Raw genomic sequence first — 12,751 nt, forward strand, 5'->3', positions numbered from 1 at the left:
TAAAATGGTGGCTCAGAGTGGGAGCAGAGACTCCCCCAGGGCTGCACTTCTACAGTGAGTTCAAGGTGAAGAGGCCTCCTGGGGCTGTGATGGAGAGAACAGTCCCCTGAAAGATAAGCAACCCAATCTAGTACGTCCCAACATAAAGTGAGAGAGTGGGCCTTGCCTATAAACCAAAAGTCTGGATCTGCAGATAAGGTGAGAATTAAAGATTACTAAAGAAAGTGTACTAACTGTAGCCTGGCCATGCCTGCTCAAACTATTGTTTTCAAAATATTACAGTATTTAAAAGAACGGCTAGTTCCTGTTCACTAAGACCAGTTAAATAGTTTTAATAATTTTACGTGAAGCTGCCTTTTTAGAATTCCATTTTACAGCTTTACAGTTAATAGGTGCATTTTTCAAAAATGAGTTAAAGAGATGACAAGGCCAAGAGCTGGTAGTAGTTGTATAATGGGGGTAGACATGACCTCAGAAGCAGCATCTGAGAATCAGATTTAAATTCTGTCATTCAGAGAGATGCCGGGGCTGAGATCTCAGTGCCTGGTGTCAACGGACTAAACTCATCAGTTTGGGGTTCAAGAGGGCAATGTTATCTTTTGTGAAGTGTAAGTCAGGAATGTTAACCCTAAAACCATGACCACGAAAGAAACAAAAGTGAGAGCTATGCAGAAGAGTAAGACGGCAATAAGAAAAGTCAGCCTTCACTGTGGGGATTCAATGCCTTGTTGCTTTGATGCCCACATTAATACCATCAACTGAAGCTGGCTTTTGGTGTACTTTGTAGAAATCATCGATCACTAACCAAACGCTGTCGGCACATTGTGACGTTCTCAAAAACGTCCTAAGCGTCGTCTTCGGTAATATCATCAAGAAGGCCTCTGCCCACTGCTAAACACATTATTAAAGTGGCGTATAAAACTGTTTTGGGCCTCCGCATCCCCACTCACCCTGCCCCTGGTCATCCTTTCATAGACAGACGCAAATCAAACACGTCATGTATCATCCTCAAAACCTGCCACACTGTCTCAAGTTCCTCTTTCCATCCCTCTCCCTTTCCTAAACAAACCACAGCCTTCCTTTCCTCCCTTCAATTCACTTTCCAAAGATTAACAATTACCTATTCTGTGACGTAAGACCAACTAATCCCTTGAAGCCCCAATTTCCCCACCTGTAAAATGTGGCAAATAATATAACTTTTCTTCATTGGGCAATGGTGAGGATTACATGAGAGAAGCCAGGTAATACCTCAGCACAGTGCCCATCCCATAGTAAGAAGCCAATAAAATCTTAACTTTCTGCTCTAATTACCTGGCTTAACAATTATTTGCGCTCATGAATGTCGCTCTGTGACCTCAAAAGATTAGTCAGTGGCTTTTTTTCCCCCTTTCCCTTCATTTTATTTCAATGGCATCTCTTATAGTAAGCCACCTGTATTCAAAGCTCCATCAGAAGATGTCAAGATCACTACATAAAAGGACATGTTTCATTGTTAATAATAATAATGCCTATATTTACATGGCTCCAGAAATGACTAGCTTTCTTCATAGAACAATGCCTCTGAAGTAACGGAGAGGGATTTGCTGTGTGCGCAGGGAGTTGGATCCGAAGGCCAGGCTCTCTCGGCCACCATGCTGGGCTGGCACCACACTGTGCACCAGGCTAAGGCACGTAAACAGGACGAGATGAAAGGCTAGGGCCACATTTCTCAAAGTCTGCCCCTCAAAACGTTTAGACCATTTCTGCATGTCCCGTGATAAAAGTTTTGTGGTGAGGGAGATGTGTAACCCCCCCCCGGGGTCTTTAGGAGACGGATGGCGCACGTCAGCACCAGCGCAGCAATCTGTGTAGCGCTGTCTGAGCCCAAGTTTCCCACAGTCACTTAGCCTTGTGGCTCTGTTATCACAGTATAGCGAGGTCCATGGAATCCCCTTTTCGGAAGATGCTGAGTTACAGAAAATAAATTCAAGAAACAACAGGAGAGCAGGCAGTATTTTACAGGGTAGAATTTATCCATCTTCAGGTTAGAGTCGACTACAGAGGTGCTACCTCCTGGCTGAGCTCGCCATCTGCATGCATGTGTGGAGATCTGTAGTGTCTAACCCTGGGGAATGCCCTCAGGACCTAGAGTCCAGGCTGGAGAAAGTGATCCTGAGACAGGCAAAACCTCTGCCTCCCATCTATGGTTTTCTGATTTATTCTCTAATGGCCTCCCATGTACTTTCATGACACCAGAGAGGTACACAGCCTATAACGGGGGAACTCACATACCCACAAGTACACGGCCATGTAGGAGTAGTCACCTAACCCATTCCAGAGACACAAACATATTGGAGCCGGAGGCTTTCTTCTATGCTCTGCCATTTTAAAGGCTCTTACCAATACTAGACTAGTTGACCCTCACAGCTACCTTTTAAGATGGCCAAGAATTCTTAGCCTCATTTTACAGATAAGAGAAGATCACCCAACCAATCAACAGACTTTTACCTCCCAAGACAGTGCCCCTCAAACTATACCATACTGCCCAACACATTGTATTTTAGTCAATAAAGAAGCCAGCCTAATGTAAAGGTGAAAAGCACAGCAGCCAGAGTGCCTGGGTTGAATCCTGGCCTCACAGTTTACTCGCTGTATAATCTTGGGCAGGGTACCCAACCTCTCTTGAGCCTCAGCTCCTTCATCTAAAAAAATGAAATAGAAATATCTACTTCATATGGATTAAAAAATGTTTTAATCATGCATGTTAAAGTGGTTTGTACTTTTTGGACACTCAGTCCACAACAGTTACGGTTATTTTGAAGAAAAGAAACAAGCTGCTCTCCTGTGTCCACATTCCCTCCAAACATGGGCTTACCAGATGTCTGAAGTATCCCAGGGTGGAGGAGTTGATAACTCTGCAAAAGCCAATACCTTTGCATCACAAAGTCCTATTTGATTTCTTAAGAGTCCAGGGGTGAAGGTGGAGAAAAGTGGAAGTTAAGAACTGTGGTAGGATTCTGGGATTTCATGGACAAATCAAATTTCAAAATGAATTTGGGAAGCTGATGAAAGGTCAATAAGTATTAGTTTTCCCAAGCTCTTACAAAGAACATGTTAACAAGGAACCAAGTATGAAGGACATAATCTCTGAACAGCGACCCAAGACTAAGCCACTGGCAACCTTACTGTGACATTTTTGCTGAGGAGGCATAAAAGCTTCCTTGCATACCAACTGTGGTTCCAGGACCTGCTTTCAAGAAAGCTGGTGCAGAGGCCAACAGAAAGCACCGTAAGAGATCCCAGCAAGAGGCCAGGAGGAAAGAGTGATGAACGCTATGGATCCTCTCCAAAGGGGACTCAAATGACTACAGTGAGTCTTTCTCTGTACAAATACTGGAATATGTGTACGTAAGATGCCAGGAGAAGAGGGGCTGGAAAGGCAGAATCTATACCCCAATTATAATACTTATTACATCATATCATGATCATTTACTTACAGGAGGTTTTGGAGGAAAGAAAACTGGGTTTCTTCATTTCCCTATCCGATGTGATTATCCACAGTAGGAATCAATAAAAATTTATCAGATGAATGAATAAAATAGAAGGGGAAAATATAACAGACTAGTTGTGGGCAGGCACTGGGGAGAGAGGAAATCAGGAAACGATCTTCATTTGTCCATCTATCTCTTATTCTCCAGTGAAAATTCTAACTAACAACGAGGCTGCTAAGTATTTATTTACCTCTTTGGCAGAAGGATAACATTCCTGCTCCAAGAAACCTTCCTTATTTAAGTGTCAGTGAAGAATACATGAAAAGAAGTTAAATTCAAACCTCTTAAACAGGCTTATTCAATAAGGATAAGAGAAAAATCTAAACTCACACCTGAAGCATCTCTCAACAAACACATTTTGCTACAAAGAAAAAATTTCCTTTCAAATCAAGCATGACAGATACCAGCTTTGATATTCTACTCACCCTGACTGGCAAGAACTCTGAATCGCACACATACTGGAACTGAGATCTGTTGAGGAGAGATGTGAAATTTTGCCCTGAGGGCCCAAGTTCATAGATTTTTAGGCAGGTAAAACTCTAGATCATTTCAATGTGAGAATTGAAATCTCGGTAGCATCAAGAACAAATCCTTGAGAATCTGGGTCTCCTGTCCATATATATGCTTATATAGTAGATGCCTTCCTTTAAATATGAAATCAGTTATTAGGACAGTTCCTTCTTATTGATACTTTTTCAGAAACACCCCACCACCACCAGTAGTTATCTACTGGTCATGTTTTAATGAAAATGACCCTAGTTATAACGTATTGATGGTTTCTCTGATTTGCTACCTTTTCTGCCACGGAGATTACATGCAAAGGGGTAGTCACTGAAGGCAACCTTTACGAAATCTCAACTTCCTGCCCTTCCGTTTGTTACTGTAAGAAGGATGAATTATTTGAGAGTCTGTGGCCTAACCTACTTACTTCCTCTGAAGGAGGAACAGAAAATTAAAAATGCCTTTCAAGAAGAAAAAATGTACATAGAAAATGAAATCACAAACTGACATTAACAGTCTTACAGCATATTTAATACACTCTCTTCAAATGCTTTTATTTGAAGTTCATTTTCAGTGTACAGACTATATCTCAATTTGAGGCAAAAATATCCTGAAAAGTGCTATCACGTCATCAACATATTACACTAGTAGCGTAATAATAGAAATTTTACACCCATTAGAGGGATTCAGGGGAATAAAAAGAGCAAGAACCTGTCTCACACAGATATTTCCCTGCTTATGCAAAATATGCATGAACTTAAATTAAAAAAGAAAACTAAAAGTAGTATCTTGTTCTTTTTTCTTATTTCACTTCGTAATTTTTTAAATGCTAAAAGCAGTATCTGTTTTCTTATTCTGCTTCATATTTTTATAGAACATAGAGCTAGAATTAAAAGATTTACACTTGATTTCTCTTTTGTATATGATAAATTAGATTTGACCAGATTTTATTTCTGTCACGGAAGTCATGTCTACAGGGCTTACCCTGATAACCATTTGTAGCTAAACTCCTTATCAATAGATTGAACAGCTAGGCCTCCAATCTGACAAATAAGACCACAAACCAATGGGGTGAAATTATCTAAGACCATTTAACAACCAGACCAGGGATTTCACTTCACAGTTCAGGGTTCAAGCAGTGTTAACAGATGGGAGAAAAATAATCAACTGATTTTGGTGCCTGAACCATCCTACCAAAAGTGTTTTAGGAACTGAACTGGTTTAATTCTATAAAATTTCACATAACATAAAGCTATAGTCCAATCTTGAAAAGGCCTGGCACACAGCAGGTACTCAAAAAAATGTACTGGATGACAGTGTTTCAACAAAGGAGAAACCGGCTGTACACCTGAAACTAACACAACATTGTAAATCAACTATACCCCAATACAAATGTAAAAAACAAAACAAAAACAAACAAAGAAAAACAAAGGAGAAACAGCCCATCACCCTATAATCAATGCCTGCAGTAGCATCCTTCTAAGTCAGACAAAAGCTCTGCTTGAGGGACCACGACTCAGATGATAGAAATATTATGTGACTCCCACTGTAATCCAGAACCGCCCAATGAATCAAAAGCTCTTCACTTCATTTTGTAAATGGGCCTACTCTTCTGGTTAAAGAGTATAATGTCAGTAGTTATCGTATTTTGGTGAGTATATTCTTAGTCATATTCCCTGTTATCTTTATTAAACTTTGATCCTAACACTACATTCCTCCCTACCCCCAGCTTCTCACCACCATTATCTCTATCCCTCATTTTAATTTTCTTCTTTTATAATCACAATAAATTCCATCATGTTTTGAGTTCACAAAATGGTAAATTTAGGTCCCAATCTTTTGATTGATGATTGATTGATTGATTTACACTTTTTGATAACACACCCTACTGCCTTATCAGGTCTCTTCCTATACAGAACAAGTGAAATCTTATTTATATATAAGCCTAGTAATTCCCAAAACTAATCTGAGTAATGTTTTATTAACAGTTAGTGATCATTTCAAGGCCATGAACTAGACCAAGGTGTTCTTTTCAGTATAACTCAGCCTTTCCCCAACTTTTAAAAAAAGGGAAAAAAAAGAGGAAAGTGAAGAGATAGTGTTTTCTTCCCGTAATTTTTTCTTACACCAGTTTGCTATTGCTCATCTTAGTGAACCAACGTATAAGAGCAAATACATTAATCTGGAAATGTGTTTTCTTAGAAATATTCTAAGAATTACTATTTGGAATATTAGAAAGTTAAAGACATAACAAAACAAAACCCAGTGTCATTTTCCCTGGTCCCACCCCTTTCAAAGTACATGATATGAACTAAGACAAGTTACTAAGTATCTCTGAGCACCAGTCTGCTCTAAAAGAGAATTAATAATACCAAATGCTCAAGGTTAGTGAGAGTATTAGGGATAATATTCAGTGTCTAGAACAATACCTGGGCATACAGAAGGCACTCGGTAAGTTTTTGTTAGATGAATGAATGAGTGAATCAATGAATGAATATAAAATATCTAGCTTAATGCTTGACATTCAGAAGGCACTCGATACACAATTACATTGACTATATCAACACTTCACAGTGTTTTGCAGAGACACCCTACCTTCCAGGACCGTACCTTAGGAAACACATCCAGTAGTACCACCACAGTACTTACCTCTATCTACCTTTCACTGGCACTGAACCATGGCTTTGTTTTGGTAATTACCATTGTATGTGTATAGATCATCTCCTCAACTAGATTATGAACACACTGAGGCCAAAGACTGTTGCTTTCTCTGTAGCCTCAACAAATTCATTCACTTCACCCTATTCTCAGTATTCATTATGTGAAGCACTTCCCAATGGAGACTTACACAAAATAGATACCAATAAATATTTGTGGACTGACATAAAACACTGACTTACAGAAAGAATAGTAAATAATAAAAAAAAGGTTTTATTATAATACACATGTAATTCTTCTAATCACTACCCAAGTCATTAACTATAAGTCCATCCACTTCTGAGGAAGAAACTGGAGCCACATCCAGGATCACCCAACTTTATACAAGTTCCTCTCAAAAGTCCTCATTCTTTCCTTCAAACCACCCTGTCTCCTACAAAAGGACTTCTCTTAAAGGCTTTTTTCAATTCGACTTCATAAATCAAACTCCTGGGGTAAGCGTGTAGGGAACTCATCAAGGGCAAAGACCTAGTCTTTCAGTGTTCAGCACTGTAAGAGCTCAATAAAAATGAGTTAACTAGTAGAAACATCGCTAGAGAGATTACTCAGGTTACCCAGCCTTGGGACCCCAAAGGTACCCTTGTCCACACCACATAAAGTAACTTCTTTTGTAAGTTTCCCATCCTATTATAAACAGCTTTTGTTGATATATGTATTTCTTAGAAATAAACTACCAAACAAAACAAACCAGTGGAATTTTTCAAGAACCAACCTTCAGTTCCTCAGGGATGAATTAAACAGGACATATATTTTTTCTTTCCTTCACTATTGGGTTTTTGGGTTCTTAGCATATTGATTGGATAATTTACAAGAGAAGTGAGATAAACTAAAACTTTTCAGAGTTTGTCAAGTTCAGTATCATCAAATTGAAAACAATGACAGATAGTACTTGTGGTTTTCTTTTTTCTATCTAGATAACAGTTGATTAGAATTAGAATAAAGCAGCAAAGAGGTCTAGAAAACATGGGGGGGGGGGAAGCCCTACAGGTAGCTTCCCCTAAATCCAGTCATTTGCAGTACCCATTTTCTGGCCCCGAGAGTTTAAATTCTTACTACTCCAGTTACCTATTTTCTCATCCTCATTTCCCAGCAGATTCACACAACTAAACTATTAATTACAGCACATGAATTCCCCTCACACCAACCCTTCTACTTTCATCACCCTACCATTTCCACAGTTTGGCATCATTTTATATTTAAAAGTATTTATTTCATCTACTCCTACCTAGCAAATAACTAGTTTGGGATAAATAAATATCAATTCGTATTCCACACCATGTTAAAAACATGGTCCCTTCTCTCAAGGAGCCAAAGTTGTAAAAGAGAAACTACTAATTTCCTATAGAAAAGAAATATCCCCCAGAAGTACTGTGACAAGTCCGTATAATATATACACCAAAAACTAATCTAATAATTTTAGCCAGGAATTAAATCACTCTGTTCGGCTCTTAAAAACCTACCTCCTGCCCTTTCCAGAAAACGTGGCTAAGGTGAAATGGTAATATGACAACCATTTCAAACATCTGAATAGCTCTTCATAGCGCTCAAAACCTTATTTTATTTGATCCCTTCAACAAAGAAATCAAGGCAAGCATTGTTGCTCCACTTTTCCAGATGGGGAAATCTAGGCTGAAAGAGTTAAAGTGACTTACACAAAGTGGTACATTCAGTGGCTAAATTGTCTTCTGATTCCTATTCTAGTACTCTATCTACACTCACGGTGATTCCCCAAATGAAGAAAAAATAATCACTGTCTTCCACTCAGCACATCTAAACATGAAACTCACCACCCTAGGAAACACATTTCACTCTGCCTGAACTCTACTTCTGTCTGGGTGATCTTCTTGGAGCTGTTCTTGCCCCCTTGTCTCTGCTGCATCACCTATGTGGACATCTATTTATTTTGCTAAATTATACTACTCAAGATAATCCACAAGCAGAAAATGACAATAAATTCCCTTTTAACAATCATTTTTATATTGGTATTTATTCAGTTATGACATCGAGACCACATCTACCCTGGTTATAAGGTGGCTCAATAGGGATTATTAGTCCTGCTAATTTATTTTGTTTTCTTTTGTTTTTGCCAAACAAGAATTAGTAACTCCTTTAATACTCAAGACAGAGAAGGAAAATGAAAGGCAGAAAAAGAAAGGGAAAGATCAAAAGAAAAAAGGTATACATAGTAGAAAGCACTACAGTAGCACAAATGTACTTTGATGCTCTACCCAGAGAGGGCCCCCCTTTGCCTGAGAATGACCTTTGTCCTGAAAGTAGGCCCTGGATTATTGGAGACAAACCAGCACCCTCCAAAATTACCAAAGGGATCTTTACTGGACAACAGCTGTCTTCCCTGTGGTGATATGCTTAAAAGTTGACAAGTTTATGCTAACACACTGGAAACTCACTATAACCTATGATTCGATATTTGGCACAAGTCAGACCACCGTTGGACTTGAGTCACAGAATATAAGTTACTTAAATATCCCCAAAGATCTTGTTGTGAATTTCACCTACAAAATTTTACCAAGTTCCAGAACCTTCCATATCACTGTGTACTTATACAACAGTTATATTAATTCACAATTGCTTTGTTCTAGTTTTCCCACTTTCTCAACTCCAAAGAATAAAACTATTTATTTTCAGCAGAAAACAGGTGCAATTGGAGCGTGAATTAAGAATCTAGCAAAAAGCCAGTCCAAAGGTTATCCAGAACAATCTCCTAACTTTTCCTAATGTTTTAATTAGAGCCTCAAGCCCACTCAGTGTCAAGACTTCCATGCGTTCAAAGCGGCCCTCACAAAATGATGTTTTTCTGCCAACCTTGTTCCACACTCTCCTCCCTCATCCCCAAATGCAGCTTTTAACATTTGCAAGTATATCAAGGAATTTGTTTCAACATGCAACTCTTACCTAGTTGCAGTGAAGAAATAACTGTCTGATGGTCTTTAAGACTGTCGTCCACCCTCAAGACTTCTTCCGGAGGTCTAGCATTGATTTAAAAGGAGGACAAATAAAATCAAAATATTGTCATTAAAAAAAGCCTTCAAACCCGCAACTAATATGTATAAATTTTGAATCGCTGATTTATTGCATAATTTCATACATTACCACTTGATATGTTAAAAAAAAAACTAGTTCTGGATGAGATGAACTAGATTTTATCATTTATATCATTGCCCTCCCCTAAATTCCCCCATTAAAGTCTCTCCCATTGTATGACAAGCAGATGAAAGTTACAAGGGTCATTTGGTTCAACTTCCATTTCTCTCATTGCTTTTCTTAAAACTAAAGTTACTACGCAGAACACACACTGGCAAAAGAATAGATTCTATGTAAGCAAGTTTTGTCCGTATATCAAATATTTAAGCGTTTAAATCACAAACTATACAAAGCGTTCAGAAATAATGTATTTTGCAGTGAAACAAAATTACACTCTTAGCACTAAAAGGGGCCATTTATTTTATGACTATATATAACTGTATGTTTAAGCAACTAAATACCAGCCTTAAATTATATTTATTAGAGAATAAAATGATCAGCTTACATAAAAGGCACATTTCAACCAAAGGTCTTTCTCATTTTTTCGAAGTTTTAAACACAAATTGCACTTTGCATTTTTATTAACGTTCAAATGAAATTATCCGCTGTGACTCCTGATTAAAAGTAGATCAAATGTGTAGCCAACGATAAATATAAAAAACAAACAAATTGCTTCTAATCCAGAGAGTGACCAATCTCAAATCCCAGCATAAAAGCAAAGTGTTTTTTCCCATAGAAGTAATGAAGAGTGGAAGTTGTAGAGTCTGGGTCCTCAGATCTCATTTGCTCTCCAATGTACTAAACTTTCTATTCCTGATCAGCATCCTCTCATACAACATCTGGCTGCTCACTCGGGTCGTCTAATTACTTCCACGTCTGAACGGACTACGTAGCTAAAAGTAAAGGCCAAAGTTTGCTCTCGGCCTTCCGAACTTAAAAAGATGCGTTTAACCACTAGAGGTCTCCCCTTGGCCAGTTTTGTACGTTCGCTATTTTGCTGCACTTGAAACTTTCCGGAGAAATGCTCTACTCGAGTCAGTGTTTTTCTAAAAACTTGCGCAAAAATCCACGCGACCGAGCTAGCCAGTACAGAGACTCTCGGGCTCCCCAAACCGATAAAGCTATTACAAACAACCCTCTAGGAAAATCAAAATTAATATTCGACGCACTCGCTCCAGCCGCTCCCCCCCCGCCCCATTCTTATTTCTCATCTCAGTTTCCCTGAACTTAAACTCAGAACAATCAAAAATCTATTTTTGTTTCGGTGCACTCTGAACGATCTCTAACGCATTTTTCTGGCGGTAGACCCGAGGTGGTAGAGGAGCGGGCCGAGGGATGCAGGGAGGGGGAAGGGCCGTGCTCACAGCGCCCGAGGAAGTTGCATAAGGAAAGAGACTCCGTTTTTTGGGTCCCCTCAAAAAATCGGCAGGGAGGGGGAGGAAAAGGAAGCGGGGAGGGGGGAGGTAGGAGGGAAACCGAAGCGACGTTTACCTTCGTCTCCCCGTGTAAGGGTGGGGTAACAGCCACGATCTTCGCGACCCCGGAGGGCGGCTCGTTACCCCCACCTCTCTCCGAGCGCAGACGGACAAACAGATACCCCCACCCCTCCGCGGGGAAGGCGGGGAGGAAAGTGCCCGCTTTTAAACTTTCTCTCACGGTCGCGCTTGGGCCGGGCTTTGACCAGAAAGGGTGGGGGAGACTGGAGGGCCTTTTTCTTTCAAGGTAATTAAAGTTTTACCACCAGCACAGAAGTTGCGCCCCCCTCCCCCGCTGCCAGGGCTCACAAGTTTTCCTCCCGCTCCTCCCCCCCCCCAACCCGCCCCACCAGCTCGCGGGGCGCGCGGCGGATGCCTCGGCTCCTGCGCTTCCCGATCCCCACCCCCGCCGGCCTCTACTTCCCCCCGCCGGGCCGCCGCGGCGCGAGGACGGCCCGCCGGGCCCAGGACGCTAGTGTGCAAAACCCATTATCCCGGAACGGCACACGCACGCGGCGCGAGGCGGGCGGCGGCCCCGCCTCGGACCCCTCTTTGCCTCCCCAGTATAAGCACAGCGTAAACAAGTTGCAGGAAAAGCAGCCCCGCGCCTCCACCCCCCCCACCCCCGCCCGCCTCCCCGGCGCGGCGGCCAGAGCCGCCCGCCGCTACCGCCGCCGCGGCCGCCGCCTCCAGACACACGCCCGCGCCCGCACCCGGGCCGGCGCGGCACGGCGCGGGGCGAATGCAGCGACGGCACGGGCTCCCGGCCCGGCCCGCGAGCCCGCGCCCTGCGCCCTCCCCCGCGCGGACGGCCGCCGCGGGCCCGCGCCGCCTCGCTTCCCGAAGCACTTTCCTGCCTCGGGCAGAAATAAACCGGAGGGTTTATTTTTGTGCAACTTTCCCAAAATGGCGGAAATTGGAGCTGATCTATATGAAATTCTCACACAGTCGGTCGGGAAGGGGGAGGCGGCGAGGAAGAAAACGCAAACTCTCGGCCGCCGAGCCCGCCGCGGGTCCGTGAGTGTGTGCGTGCGTGTGAGTGTGCGTGTGCGCGGTGGGAGTCGGGGAGGCCTTTCCGCCGCGCGCGCACACACACACACACACACACACACACACACACACACACAGAGCACACGCCGGGGAGACGCGCCTGCACATTCAACCAGTCCATTCTCCGCAGCCCGAGCGGGTAGAAAGTGGCCCGGCCTCTTTTCCCACTGCCTCGGTCTCCCGTACTTGTACTTCTCGCGCTCGCTCGCTCGCTCTCCGGTGCGCGCCCGGCACAAAGGCCACACGGGCGGAGGGGGCCGCAGGGGCGGCGCGCGGGGCTCGCGCCTCTCGCCGCACCGATCCGCGGCCCCGGCCGCCCCCGCCGGCGCCCCCAGCCTCGGCCGCCGCGCTCGCCGCCCGGGCTGCGGCTCCGCGGCGCCCACTCGGGCACGCACCCCGGCGGAGCCCGGCGCCGCCGCGCTCCCCACCCCGCGC

General features: G+C 42.8%; 1 protein-coding gene across 6 annotated transcripts in view; it reads right to left on the bottom strand.

Annotated features, from left to right (window-relative positions):
* L3MBTL3 (L3MBTL histone methyl-lysine binding protein 3) overlaps positions 1-12,547 on the bottom strand; it is a 114,473-nt gene extending 101,926 nt beyond the window's left edge. For 5 of the 6 annotated variants that reach the window (XM_082855705.1, XM_082855704.1, XM_082855703.1 and 2 more), the window contains exons 1-2: positions 11,283-11,517; positions 9,663-9,736 (exon numbers count right to left, since the gene is read on the bottom strand). The gene's annotated coding sequence lies outside the window, so the exon portion shown is untranslated. Of the gene's footprint in view, positions 1-9,662; positions 9,737-11,282; positions 11,518-12,502 lie in introns of those variants that run through there. The other variant, XM_082855702.1, reaches the window with a different exon arrangement.
* Between the last annotated feature and the right edge of the window lie 204 nt (positions 12,548-12,751).

The sequence above is a fragment of the Leucopleurus acutus genome (assembly GCF_964270905.1).
Source record: "Leucopleurus acutus genome assembly, chromosome: 15".
In the NCBI taxonomy this organism is placed as follows: Eukaryota; Metazoa; Chordata; class Mammalia; order Artiodactyla; family Delphinidae; genus Leucopleurus; species Leucopleurus acutus.